The following is a 15,322-nucleotide window of genomic DNA, read 5'->3' on the forward strand; positions in this document are numbered from 1 at the left end:
GGGGGAATAACACACTGTCACAAATATGTGTGTGCATGCTGTCATACATATGACCATCAGGGAAAAGAGGCGGCGGGGACCCAGACTGACATTGAAAGAGACACAACATGCAAATAAAAGTCATTAGAGATAAATTGACCGGACCAGCTATAGCCAGGCAGCGTCTGGTCTGTAGGTCATTGGTCACATGTCAGCTGATAGTGTTTTGGTGCAAATTGTAGACGTATTGTTCCTTGGAAATTGTAGGAAACTGTTGGAATATATATCTGATAATTACTACAATTATATCGTTTTAAATGTGTGTCTTATTTGACTTTTTGTCTCATTCTTTAGGGTGGATTAGCCCTTTGTCTGGCCAGCCAACACACCATCACTGATATTACTGTGGAGAAGGACGGATAGAGGGAGGCAAAGATGGAGAAAGGGAGTAATGAAGCTATGTATGAGCTTTCCCTGGTGGTTTTAATGGTGAGTGCAGGCCATAATTCACCTCAACGCACGCAGGCACAAATGAATGCACCCTCACACACGCGCACACACACACAGGCGCCTAAAGCAATACTTTGACTCTCTCTTTGTGTGAGTCCTACCTTCCATTTAGGCCAGAGCAGGGAAGATATATGGATGTGTGAAATACAGTGACCTTGACAGTCTCTGTGTGAGTGTGTTGGGTGGGGGTGGGTGATGTTTCTACACTGACTGTGCACCAATACACCATCTATGAATCATGATAGTGGTGCACCAGTACATTTAAAAAATAAATCAACAACAGATACATACCGCTCACTGCAATTTAAACATGGCTAGTCATCATGGGATTACTGAGAATTATTTTACCTGATATTTTGAATATGACTGAAACAAAAACTACCATTTGGTCAATTAAGAGATTTTTATTGTAAAGTGTTACTGTTTTTGTTGATTGTTTTTTGCCCTTTTGAGATTGAGTTTAACCACAGAAACATTTGCATTCTCCAATTTAGATACATTCAGTTCAGATTTACATGAGCTGAACAGCTTTTTTGCACGTTTTGAGAGCGGCCAGGCTGTGGAGGCACAGAAGGACCAGGAGCCCTGCCCTTTTGTTTTAAACAGGGCAGATGTGTGCAAATCCTTTAAAAGGGTTAACCCACACAAGGCTCCTGGACCTGTTGGTATCCCTGACCGTGTTCTCAGGGTATGTGCAGTTCAGCTGGCAGAGGTGTTCACAGACATCTTCAACAGGTCCCTGCTGCAGTCTGTAGTCCCCACATGCTTCAAACACTCCACCATCGTTCCTGTCCCCCAAAAAACAATAATCACCAGCCTCAATGAATACCGCCCAGTAGCACTCACCTCCATCATTATGAAGTGCTTTGAGCGGTTAGTCAAAAACCTTCATCACCTCCTCCCTCCCTGACTCTCTGGACCCCCTGCAGTTTGCCTACAGAGCAAACAGGTCCACAGACGACGCCATAGCCCACACCATCCGCACTGCCCTCTCACACCTGGACCAGAGGAACAGGAATACATGTATGTGAGAATGCTGTTCATTGATTACAGTTCAGCATTCAACACCATTGTGTCCTCCAAGCTGGCCATCAAGCTCAGAGACCTCCGGCTCAACAGCGCCCTCTGTGACTGGATCCTGAACTTCCTGGCGGGCAGACCCCAGGCAGTGCGGGTGGGAAACATCACATCCTCCACCTTGATCCTCAACACCGGTGCCCCTCAAGGCTGCGTGCTCAGCCCTCTCCTCTACTCCCTGTTCACTCACGACTGCGTGGCTACAAACAGCTCCAACACCATCGTGAAGTTTGCTGACGACACGACCGCCTAATCGGCCAGATCACAGACGGCAACGAGACGGCGTACAGAGAGGAGGTCGGAAAACTGACATCTTGGTGCCCGGATAACAACCACCATCCAGGGGCGGCGGGTACTGTAGGCTAGGGAAGGCTAAGCCTTCCCAAATATGTGTGTCACTGCATCCTGGTAAAATACAAATATAATGTATAATGTATAATGTATAATGTTTGTGTCTTTGACATTAGCGCTGCTATGCAGCCACCTGTGCCCTGTACGAAGCCAGTTTAACATACCCTGGATATGTTAGAGTTATCTTAAGTAACCCTAACGGCCCGTCCACACAGCGGCGTGCGTTGTCGCTTGCCGTCGGGCGTGTCTGAAACTCGACCAACAACCAATCCCATGAATCTCCCACCCCTGACACACAAGCAGCGGTTTGATTGGCTAGAGCTTGTACTGGCATATGATTCGATTGGCTGACGCTTCTGCCGAGGCGTCAAAAGTTGAACATTGCTCAAGTTTTGCAGCGAGCCACGCCAGCAACGCTCCGCGTCGATTCCCACAATGCAGTTCGGCAAAAAGTGACGTCACCCCATTCAAAGTGAATGGTGAAGCGTCAACGCACGCCGCTGTGTGGACGGCCGTAACAAACGCGCTCTCGCTAAGCGGTCCTACGACGCTGGTTATCAACTCGGTAAATCAAGCAAGGGTTTCTCTCTCCAGCTGAGAACGCGTTCACGTGAAAGGGGCGGGGTTAGCTACATTTGACCAATCACAAACATGGACAAATGTACTGACAGCGCAGCGTCATACTTCATTAATGAAAAGTAAACTAATATTAGACAAATATGAACTTTAAACATCCATGACTTAAACATATAATCCAGGATACAAGCCACATAGTTGCACCTGCAAGGAGAATACAGAACAACTGGTTAAAAAATAAACTATCAAGTGTTTGAAAGCATACAACAGTTTTATGATACTGCCCCATCTAAGACACGAGGGGATCTGACTTTATTTGAGTTGAGTGTTTCGTCAACTTAATGTGTTGCTTAAAATAATACGTCTGCATACAGTAGGCTATATGTGACAATGTAACTAAGTGTTGCACGGCCAGATACGGCTCGAGAAGCTGACTCAGATAAGGAAATATTGTGATATTATATGATTGATGATAGGATATCAGTGTGGTATGAATGATAAGTGCGACACGTCGGCGCCTTCTCTGCATACAGCAGTTTAAACTGTATTTCCTTTCTCCTGTAATATGGCTTGATAGATTTAACCTCCGCACACTGAGCTCTGATCGGTCAGCAGGCGGTGCTTTCACTGAGTTGATCTCTTTTCTATAGACGCCGGGGGCGGGCAGCGTCAGGTAAAAAAAAGTTATTTAGCCTTCCCAAACCTGAGCCTCACGCGCCGCCTATGCCTCCATCTCAACGTCAGCAAAACAAAGCAGCTGATTGTGGACTACAGGAAGCAGCAGAGAGAGGGACACGCCCCCATCGCCATCAATGGAACTACGTGGAGAGAGTCAGCAGCTTCAGGTTCCTTGGGGTCCACATCACTGAGGACCTGACATGGACTTTTCACACCACCACCATCAGCAAGAAAGCTCGACAGCGGCTCTTCTTCCTCCGCAGGCTGAGGAGGTTCAACATGGACTCCAGGATACTCTGCAACTTCTACAGGTGTACCATAGAGAGTATGGTACGGCAGCTACACCGCTCTTAATCATAAGGCTTTACAGAGGGTGGTGAAAACTGCAGAGAACATCACCAGGACGGAGTTGCCATCCATGGAGGACCTTTACTCCCAGCGGCTCAGGAAGAAATCCCTCAGGATTATAAAAGACCCCCATCACCCCAGCCACAAAGTGTTCAGTCTCCTGCCGTCTGGCAGGCGTTACCGCAGCATCCGGACAAAAACAACCAGATTCAGAGACAGCTTCATCAATGGCTACAGGCAATAAGACTGTTAAACAACTGAACTGCTGAAACAATTTCATAACATTCATCTGCTACTTATTACTAATTATTTATCTATTATCTAATATATCATTCCAATAACTTGTATATAGACTCGTATTGCACTATTCCACTTTTTTTCCCTCACTTTTTTAAAACAATTTTTCTTTTTGTATTACTTTTAATATAGTATATTTTAATATTGTTTTAATATTGTCTGCTTATCTGTTGTGTTGCATTGTTGGAGAAGCCTGTGACCTATGATTTTCAACGACATAATTACTCTGTAGCTATGTTAGTTTGACAATAAAGAACCTTGAACCTTGAACCTGGAAAATTGTAAAAAAAAAACGAAACTTCTGCATGGGTAGATTAACCGGTTTGAGGGCCCTGGGGGCAACATTTGTTGTCTGGCACCTGTTGCAGCCAAGTAAAGAGCAGAGAGCACAATAAAACATAGATTTTGACACAGGAACCGCCTACATTAAAGGGCCACAAGATTACATAATTAAGCAACAACAAGTTGCTATCATTGTTAAAATCTGTAAGGAATTTAAAAAGCAATTTGAAAACAAACTGACGTTGCAATTAACCTCTGTTTTTGGCACCCAAACAGTTTCCAGCTTGCCTTGTGTGTAGGTTTTAAAAAAAATGTAATGCCAAAAACGCACCAGAACAGCGGCCAAGTGGGGCAAAGCTAAAGTTGGAGATAGATTAACTTTTAGAGGTTAATTGTGGCCTGCAAGCAGCCAAATCTCAAACATAGTCCTGTAAATTCTGTGACATGTTTAAGTATGTTACAAATATGTTATTATCCCCTGTAACACAATAACACTAGGGTTGTTTGTCTACTACATATATCTGGGCCAAGCAGCTAATGAAGTCAACACTTATTAAAGGTGGGGTAGGTGATTTTGGAGAAACCAGCTCGAGTGCGATAGAATTTGAAAATACACAATGGAAAAAATCTGCCACTTCCTTACAGAGCCCCTCCTCCAACACACACGAACGCGCACATGACCAACACGAGATAAGTTTGTGCACGGATGGAAGGCTGACAGGCAGGTAGGCCATCCAGTTATTTTAGCCGGGCCGGCTCAGATGATTGGTCGTGCTTTTTACAGTACTACGGCTTCCACAGATAAAATCTTTTTATGGATTTTTTTGTCAAAGCACTTCAGGTATTCAGGATGTTAAGAGCATTCCATGGAATATAACAAAAAGTGTATCTCGAGCCGGTTTTTCAAACTTACCTACCCCACCTTTAACTCAGCTCTGTCTAGATCAAAATGTACCATATATTCTTCTCTCCGGCTAGGTTGCAGAAAGGCATGAAGTTCACGAGGAGGACGAACGTCTGGAGGAAACCAATTCTGGCATTGTAGTCAATGGAGAATAACCAACGAGGAACAGAGGTCATTTGATTCATTTCAGCCACACAAACAGTCACAGAAACAAAATGGCTTAGTGATTAATCTACACTAATGAAAACTCACGCTTCCAGATAACACAATTCCATGTTGTTCAGTGGTGGATGATGGTTCACACACCTACACAGTTTACACGCAGACACTCTTCACTGTTTTCAGCTGTTCTCTAAAGGGACTTTTCATGAGGAATCCTTCACCGCAAACTAAGCATTATATCAAAGTACAGTATAGTAGATTGCACCCTATGACCCAGTGCACACTGCACACACATATAATACAGTCACATGCAGCCACATGCTACAGTGGGAGGTAATACTCTCAACCCAGAGGGGGGTGGGGGATGGAGACACGATGGGGGTTAGTGGGCTTATACGGCTACAGGATTGAGAGCAAGCCAAGCATGATGCCCCCTCACATGGGGAGATATCACAGCCTAGGTATGAGGTTATGTGTGTGTGAGAGTGAGAGTGAGAGAGAGAGAGAGAAAGAGAGAGAGAGTTGAACTCTACTGGCTTGATATAAAGGAGGTGGAGATGAAGGTTTGACAGGCAGCTTCTCTGTTTCCTGCATGATTATTCCACCTCATCTCCCTCCCTGCCCTCAGCCCAGCATCATCCTTTCTCTGTCTCTGTGTGGGGCTGTTATTGAAGAATAGCAGGGTTGACAGTGGAGAAATAAGAGGCAAAAACATGAGAATAATACGGGAAAGAGGTGTGAGAATGAATGATGGGAAGGTGAGAAAAAGAGCAGGAGGGGGAGCAGAACCTGAGGGAATAATTGTGAGGGAAAATAGATTTGAATCAGATCTTATCATGTTGTTTTTCTGCTTTCATGTTGCATTTGGTTATATTACTGAATAAATGAACAAATGCATTAAAAGAAAACCATGTATTACTCAAGATTACATCACATGCTCAAACCCCTTATAGGTCCAAACAAATCAATGTGACAAATGAAAAGCATTAATCAACAAAATGATTTCCCCTCTTCCAACAGTTCACTCCTGCGCTGCTGGTGCGTGAGGTTATCCAGTTCAATCCCATCAATGGTCAAAGCCCCCATCGATTGAGACAGAAAGAACAAAATCATTTTGAATCCATGGCGATGCTTGACCAAGGTAGATAACAAGAAAGAACAGGAACATCCATCAGCCTCTGCTGCCGTTCTTTACTTATAAACATCCAATTTTGCTCATCCACATCCTCACTCACATTCACACTTCTTTTCTCTTCACATTTTTCATCAAAACATCTCCCTTCACCTTCATATGTCACATAGAGATCAGCATAGTTATTTAAAAATGGAGGATAAAGAAAATAAGGAATATCAGGAGAGTATTGCAGTGCAATAGAGACGTCGAACACGTACACAAGCTTGAAAGTATTTTCTGAATTTGATTTAAATTTCCATAATGAGACCTGAAAGAACACTTAAATATCACTTCCTTTATGAAACTTATATATGAAATTCAAACTAACTTAAATTTGAGTCATTGTGAGAGTTTTATCTGCTGATGGAAAACAGTATTCTCAAATCACTCCGTGTGTCTTTCTGATTATTTCTCATTTGAAATTATTGTTAAAATAAGACTGCCTTGGGTGCATCAACAAATAAATTAACCTCTTGATCAATGTGTAACTATATGACTTTTTTTTTTTACAAGTCTTTTTATTTCATTATAGTGTACAATAATCGATGCCATTATATATATTGTAATATCACAGTACACTCACTACACCCGCCCCTCCCTCCCTCCCACCCGCACATGCCCACACTGACGAAACCAAAAACATTTATTTAAAAAAAAAAAAATGCTTCTCAATATAACTTAAACAACAGAGCCATGAAAAGGAAAATAAACATAAAACGAGAAAAAAAAAAAAATATATATATGACTTTTTAATCTTTACCCTTTTTATTATATACCCATGTTAGTTCTCCATTTATGATGAACATCAAACAAGAAGTTTTCTATTATTTTTTCTATAATACTAAATTCATGCTGCTGTCCTTGTAAGAGCTCAAGGTGTCATGTAATTTGTTCTTTGGAGCAGCTGAAGGGCTCTGATGCGTCGGTTGGATATAGGGAACAAGCCTCAGATGTGGCAAATATGACTAAACCACTTCTAATTTTGTAGATATTATCATTTTGAAATTCCTGTTTCCACCTCCGAATCTCTCTTTTCTTTCTACTAACGCAACCATTACTTCTCACTTCCTCTCATATCTCTATTTCTGTCGTTGCATTGCACCTCACCTCTGCCTATCACTTTTCACACTGATACTGTGCATCACATCCTCACACCTTCGTACTTGTGATGTGCCCGTATGGACTGTGAATCTCAAAGGGGAACGGAAGAGCATGAATTTAAAGGCATGTGATTACGCAGGAATACATTCTTCTGTTCAGATTGATCCCACATTACATCAAGCAATATGTGTAAATCTATGACATTTATGAGTGTTTGTTTGTCTGTTTGTAATTGCGTGTGTGTGTGAATGTGTAATTAGAAAAAAAAGATCAGTGCAGTGTGAAGCAATCTGTCGCTCCACACAGGCTGAGAGTGTGAGCTATAATCTGCCGTGATGACGCCGATCACAGCCTGTGAATGGAGGTGCTGCGGGACAATGCTCAACCGCTCTGTGCCGGTGTGCCATTACAGAGATGACATCATTCCACTGCAGCACTTAGCGCGCAGCACACACACACACACACACACACACACACACACACACACACTATCAATTACGACTGCTCAGTTCTCAGGTCTCCCCCTACTGTCTTGGATTCGTCCACGTGTGGGCAGCAGCAGCAATTAGTATGTGTGTTTCTGGGTGTTTGTGTGCGTGTGCGAAGCAGGAGTTCAGATAAGGTATAGACATCAGGCGAGCTATCGAGATGAACAGAAGCCCTACCACATCCATCAGCTGGGTAGTGTCAGAGCTGGGGGATGGGAAGCCCACTAATGGCCATATCTGAACAGATCCATCACATCTCCATCTTGTTTACACTTTAAACCCCCCACCACATATTGATGAGTCACTTTTCATTAGCCAGTCAGTGCCTTTGTGCCTGGCATCGTGTGTCTGCATTTGGGCGCTTATGTGTTTATGGGGAAAAGCTAGAGATTAACAATAGATAAATAGATGGATGGTAGAAAGATACAACATTATTGCGTGTCCACCCACATCCTGCATGTCAATTATTACTCTGTATTTAGCTGTTTTATTTTCATGTCACCCAACCTGTCATTATGACTAATATCCAATGAAGCCACAGTGACTCCTCACCCTCCAGTCTGGTCAGGGAGTCTGGGTGCGTCTCAAGTTATTATGCCTTTCTTTAAGCCTTTTGTTCAGGTTCAAGCTTGTTTTGGTCTCAGGTTTGCTATACCTATTATTTGATATGGTTAAACTCAAAGCTGGGACCCATTGGTGAACTGACTGGGGATAAACGACAGACTTTAGTCGAAGGTCATGAGAGGATGAGTGGTGGATTAATTACAAGATATCATTGGACTTAATATGGCCGTACACAAGCAAGAGAGACCATTTTAAACTTTATTTATTTTTTACATTTTCTTAAATCTTTTTTTTGTTGAGTAGGTTTTTTGATGAACATAAACTGTTAAATCCTGAAAGATCAGCTCACTGAATGGTTGAAGAATTTTTATTCTTTGAGCATTGTGATGCATCAAGTGTAAACCGTATAAGTCTGTTTGGCATTTTATTTGCTGCTATCTACTTCTGCATATTGTGTGCTGAGCACCGCCCAAGACACACGACCACAACTTGCTATCTCGTCAGGTGATAGCACGTCGTCTTTTGTGGAGATGAAACTATGACTCACACTCTTGGATAACATTATAAAAGACATGACCTGGTGAGTTACACCATAGCTCAGGACGTCATTAACCTGATTCCAGACTTCTGAATCACCATGTCATAGATTTGCTCCACGAGTCAAATAGGCCATTGTTGTGTTATTGTTAGCTGTTTCAACGATGAGGAAAATAATTGACTAAACGTGAGTTCGAAAGGAGGGATTAACAACTGGTTGATGACTCAAGAAAAACCAGTATCGGCAATGACTTCTTCAGCTGAGACATCGAATGAAACAACGCACACTCAAATGATTTGTATATATGCTACATTATCATTACAGGGAATGTCTGGCAAACACAATGCTGCCCTGTATTGAAGATACACAGAAGTTTGTTCGCATCTTTGCTTCATTCTTCCAAGGACTTTAAGTCTTTTGGTGTGACTCAGCTGTAGGTGCGTACATGCTGACACTGAGAACAATAAATAAACAAAAAACCCACATGTGAGTTGGTAATCACAAGGCACTCAAAGAATGTACTTAAAGGAACAAACCACTCCCTTTTTAGGTAGTATTACACATCCCAATCTGACACCGCATAGTCACAGATAAATGAAAGGCCCAATTTAAACACCTGTTAACAAATGCACTCAAACAACATGTCCAAGTGTTAGTTCCTGATAGGTTTACACTGCGAAGACATTGGTTATACACAATGTGAACAATAAATACACATACACCCTCCAACAGTTCACAAGCGCACATTATACGCCCAGTCACTTGAGCACCTCTGAACACTTCTTATTTGAATTAACCCTGACTTGATTTGTGGTTAATTGCCTCCTTTATAAAAAAGATGACATTTAGAAAATAGGAGCCAATAAGACAACAGACAGACAGTACGAACAGACAACAGATTTGTGCCTTTTTTGTTGTGTTTAGAGGAATCCTCAGCCACAAAATCACAATGTAAATATCAAATGCTCGACCTGTGAAATGTGAAATTCTTGTAGACAACTTGTTTGTCCCTGCTTGCCTCCACACAGTGAACAAACACATTCAAAACTGAGATAGTCCTGGTGAATTGAAGTAACTGAGGGTCGTGGTTTAAAGGTACAATGGGTAGTTACGAGTCACCAGCTACAAAGAAATAGGGGGCAGTATTTCACATGTTCCACTGGGTCTAATCTAAATGTACAGTCAAAAGTTAAAAAATAAAGCCAACTATATTATTTTCTAGTATTAGTTTGGTATATTTATTGTGTAAGTTTAATATTAAATATTGTATTCTATAGCTATATAGCTTACTTCGAGTGGTTACTCTTCTATTTATTGAATGTGTACAGTCTGTTTGTCTGTCTTTCTTAGCGTGTAAATACAGGTGTTGATATGGTTTTGTTGCTAGTATTTTTCTAATTCATTTCATCAAGACTTCTCGTTTTTTTGTCTTCTCCTAAAAAGGACTTCAAACTTTCACAGCCTAATAATTGATATATTAATCGTCATTTGTGGATGAAATAACTTCAAGAAGACAGGAGCATATACCTTTGTAATGCCCTATACAAAATGAAAACTTATAGAGAATAAAACAAATATTTAGTCATATTAATGCCAAAATTAATGCCCATTACCATGCTGGGATAGAGCGGACCTTAAATCTGGATGTAGATGCTATGAAATAGGTAGAAACAAAAATGCAGACCAACCCTGACTTCAGTGACCTCATGTGTGACTGGTGTGACTTCAGCCATGCCAAACATGCAGTCAGTCAGGTGACCAGCTGACTGGGAACCGCTGTTGAAATGTGGCTTTGGTATTTGTAGGTGTGGTGAGCCTGTTCTCAGTCATAAAGCCTGCTTTAATGTTTTTGAGTTTTGCAGTAAACCCTGAGCTTTGGGATTATCTCTATGGAAGAGCACATTGGATTCCCCCCCCCCAATTCCTTTATGCTTTCTAAAATGTCTCCTCTTCATGAAAGAGTGGTTTAAGATATCAAGCTAACAGAAAGGGCTTTGTGTTTGTTTGAGGTTCTTTTGTATATTTGAGGACAAAATGAAAGGGCCACATTGGTAGACCGAAAGCACCTGATGCATGTCCTGGGTTCGGCAACAATGACAGTGCGGTTATAAAGGTACCATACTGTGTGTGACAACACAGCTTGGGTTTCACAAATCATTCAGGCTGGCTTTACTCTGACAAAGACCAAAATGTATACAGAGTGGTCTCTAATTGTATTTCCATATAGTGGAGCATTACACGTGGGTGGTTGCAGAGGCTCTAACTATACTTTTTAACAAGTTAATGTGTTTCAGAAAAACAGACGTATGACATATTTTGATAATAAGAGCAGAGTGGCCTGGCAAGGTTCTGTTTAATGTTTTTATATATTTATATAATGTTACGTATTTAGACATGCAAGTGACCCCCATCTGTGAGTGTTCCCCCTCTCCCTTTTATGTTACGCAACCACAGAAGAAAAGCACCCAGCCCAGTGTCAGGTATCAAGGGTTGCTGTACGTCTGCTCTCATTTATTGCAGCCTCACACAAAACAAACATTGTGCAAGAGGACTTCCAGGAACTTTAGGAACACAGAGTTGTTTTGCTGTTCAGACTGACATGCGAAAGAGATTTATCTCCTGGAGGGAGTTTGAGGTTAAATGTGTTCACGCACAAGTGCTCACACTCGCACTGTTTTGGAAAACACTTGGCAGGATAACTTGTGAATTAACAGCACATGTAAGGCAGGCAAGCGGTGTAACTTTTTCCTTGCCTCGCTGAAAATTCCTCTCATGGTTATATGAGCTGTTAACAGCAGCCTTGTGCTTCCACAGCACTCGTGAAATGTATACCGCTAATACTTTCATATTTCTACAGCAATAAAACCATTTAAGACAAGGACATGGGTAGGGTGTGGAGCCTCACCAAGCTTTATTTACATGCGCACCATTTCTTATACAAACTAGATTACAATTCAAAATGGAATACACAGGAAAAATACCCACTAACATCAAGTCGAGAAGAAGCAAGATTAATAAAGGGCAAAGTTCAAAGGGCAAAGTTCAGAGGGTGTATGGAGGGAAGCTGGCCTGGGCCTCTAAATAAAGATGGTAAAGGTCCAAGAGGAGATGATGAAAAGGAAACGTCCACGAGGTGATTAAGGTATCTAGTGGTATGTCTCTATTTTTTTTGCTTTTCTTACTTTAAATGTGCACATGTTGTGCTGCAGGTGTGTGTGTCGGGCACAATAGGACATAATCCGTGCTTGGATGAAGCAGTAGCACTGAGTGGTTGTGTGGAAGGCCTGCTCCACTATGACTTAAGTGTAAACTATTTCCTCAAAGAGCCAAAACATTTTTCACTGAATGTTCAAAAAAGTATGGAACACCTTCCTGCGATTGAGATTTGCAGTTTATCAAGGATCAATAACCCCTCTTTAAATTAAAGGATTACAGGGTGTTCCTGGATTTACCTTGTCAGTCTTCTTTACAGGAGTAAAGTGCTCCTAATATTTAGTACAATCAGCATAGATTAATTGAAATGCTTAGCAGCTCAGGTGATGGCTCAGGATTCCCCCCTGCCAAAAGACGTGATAAATGCTCAGGAAAATTTCGGATGTGACAAGTGTGTAAGAAATTCCAGCTCGTTGTCAGGTGACACTTTAACCACTTCAAAGTTATGACCAAAACGCTCGCTGAGAGCACCAGGACGTTAACCTGCTGTACTCCACGTGGAATACAACTAGTGTGAAGCTGAGGAACGTCCGTTAACGAGGCTTTCCCTGTGCCTGCCTCGATGTACACACACTTGTAATAATAGACACATTAATGCAGGAGGATGGTGCAAGTGCTGCTCTGAAAGCCCTGATTTTTAAAGATAGAAAGTGTGTGCGTTTCAGTGCTAAACACACAGGGTTCCTTTCGATTTTACAATTTCAGTTGCAGGATGGCACCATCGGAAGGGTCTAGGGGTACAGCTAGGTCATGCACTAAACCTCAGATAGCACAAGAGGTCATTCTAGCCAACCATGCACACACTCTCCTCTGCATTGGCCTCAAAGTGATTCACACACATCTGTACACTATTATACACAGCCGGGCATACACTTCATGTCGTTACCCCAAACAGAGAAGAGATACCAGGGTGTCCAGATGCTACAACAACGGTTTTTCCTCCATTTTCTAAATCTGGTCCAACAATTTCATCGCTGGTATCAGGGTTCCCCCTCCCCGGGGCGTGTAACGTTGTTCATTATTTCTTCAACTTTACCTTCAGAAGTATCACAAAATCCAAGGGTCAAGTACTACATGAGTATATAAGGACATACAGCGAGTATATATGCATTTCACACAGTTTCATAATGCATAAATACATACATGCATACAGTCGGCTGTGCTGTATGCACCATGAGGGATGGTGAGGGATTAGCACATCCTCGTGAGATTAATTCAACAGAAATAAACTCCACAGATAAACACATACACATTAACATGTTCTCAGGAAATACAGGAAGTCACCTGCAGGAGCACCAGGCATGACCATGAGGGCATGTGTGTGTGTGCAAGTTCAACAAGAGGAAGGAAAAAAAAAAAGCTATGACAGCAAAACCAAAAATGACAGACCGCGTGAAGTTTTAATCCTGATGTTTATAATCCTTCTTCCTCTTCACCTTGACGGCCATAAAAGTTCACAGGTTACAAGTTCACAAACACAAAGCATTACTGTTTTTATCAAGAAATGTTAAAATACCATTAGAATGTGACTTGATGTTACTTAAACGGGAAGCCTCCCTTTTCCCCCCTGAGTGATCTTTATATATATATTTATGCATAAGAAGCCCCACAAGCTCATGACAAGAAAACAGCAGAGCTTAACACAGATCCCTGGTATTTTTTCTTCTTCTATCTATGTGTGTGCAATATATTTGTGTGAGTGCTGTGATTTGGCTGCCAGCATGTCCTACTGTTTGTTTTCAAGTAATTTGGCAATATACAGAGATAGCTTATTGTTTCACTCGAGAAATAAATGGCTTCAAGAGGAATGAGCCTGAAACCCTGCAAAAACCCCTCCCCCCCGCCTCCTCCCCCCCCCCCGCTGCCCTATACAGGTTCAACCTTCGCCGTGCTACAAGTGGCTGCAGTTTTGGGCTTCTGCAGGTCGTGGGTAATAACGAAAACAAAAACGAACAAACAAAATGCACGGCTTGCTCTCAGGGCAGGATTCAACACTGTTTACATAGCACCTGTAATGGTGTGGAAATGTTCATAACCCTAGGAAACAGGTATTCATTTTGGCTACATCTTATGCAGTGATAAACGACCTCAACAGAACTCACCGGAAGTTAGGAAGTCTCAGAAAAGACTGACAAGATCTTTCCCCTTTCTTCTTAACTCTACACTGACCTGTACAAATATCCATGACAGAGATTTTCTTCAACTATTTTTTTTACAGTTAGATATACACAAAGATAGCAAATATGTTTGTAATATTCAGCTAATTTTTAATATGACCCTCAGTATGCAGCATTTATTTAACTGAAGAATTTGTATTTGAACAAAACTGGAAGTGCATGGCATTGAGTTGAATTTTGTGGTCTGAAGTTTTGCAAACTGGAAAAAATTGTGTCTGTTTGTTTGGTTGTTGTTGTTTATGTGTGGCCTCTCAGTAAGAGAGATACTCTATTTCCATCTTTTCATTTCATCAGTACACCATCTCTTTTTGTAAAGACATGTATGATGCAGAAACAAGTATGATAAAAACAGAAAATCCATAAAACAAACACTGAACATTTAAAATCACTATGTGAGAACAGAGGGACATTTCTTTTTTCAACGTAACACATCCCAGGAAACCACTGGATCAGATTTACACCACATCACTTCTTGATTTTCTCACTTTAGTCTTTTTTTGTATGCAGTCAACGGAAACAACTGTACCGCGCACTCCTTCAAACTTTGCTTGATATTTTGTCCTTTTATTCAACCTGAAACCCTCTCTGATTAAGCAGTGTCTCTTTTGTATCAACAGACTGGGTGTCAAAGTAAAATTGCATAATTCTAAGATTTGTGAGTTTGACATAGCTTTTTTTGATGTTCTTGTTGTAGTTGTTGTTTCAAAGGAGTCTTTGAGGGCTGATGTGCAGTATCTCTAGAGTCTGTCGGATCGTTCAGGTTCACGGTGTGGGAGCAAAGGTAAAGCTCTCGAGAGGAAGTCTTCTGTAAACACAGGGTTCGTATTTTACGTTGTGCTGATGGCAGGTTTGGCAAAAAGGATGTTGTGTGTCTTATCTTCTCTTGCACTACACAGTTCAGAC

General features: G+C 41.6%; 1 protein-coding gene across 1 annotated transcript in view; it reads right to left on the reverse strand.

The window, feature by feature from the left end:
- Positions 1-11,909: 11,909 nt before the first annotated feature.
- foxo3b (forkhead box O3b) overlaps positions 11,910-15,322 on the reverse strand; it is a 43,084-nt gene continuing 39,671 nt past the window's right edge. The window contains exon 5 of the mRNA XM_079642809.1: positions 11,910-15,322. The gene's annotated coding sequence lies outside the window, so the exon portion shown is untranslated.

This window comes from Notothenia rossii (genome assembly GCF_949606895.1).
Source record: "Notothenia rossii genome assembly, chromosome: 8".
Classification (NCBI taxonomy): Eukaryota; Metazoa; Chordata; class Actinopteri; order Perciformes; family Nototheniidae; genus Notothenia; species Notothenia rossii.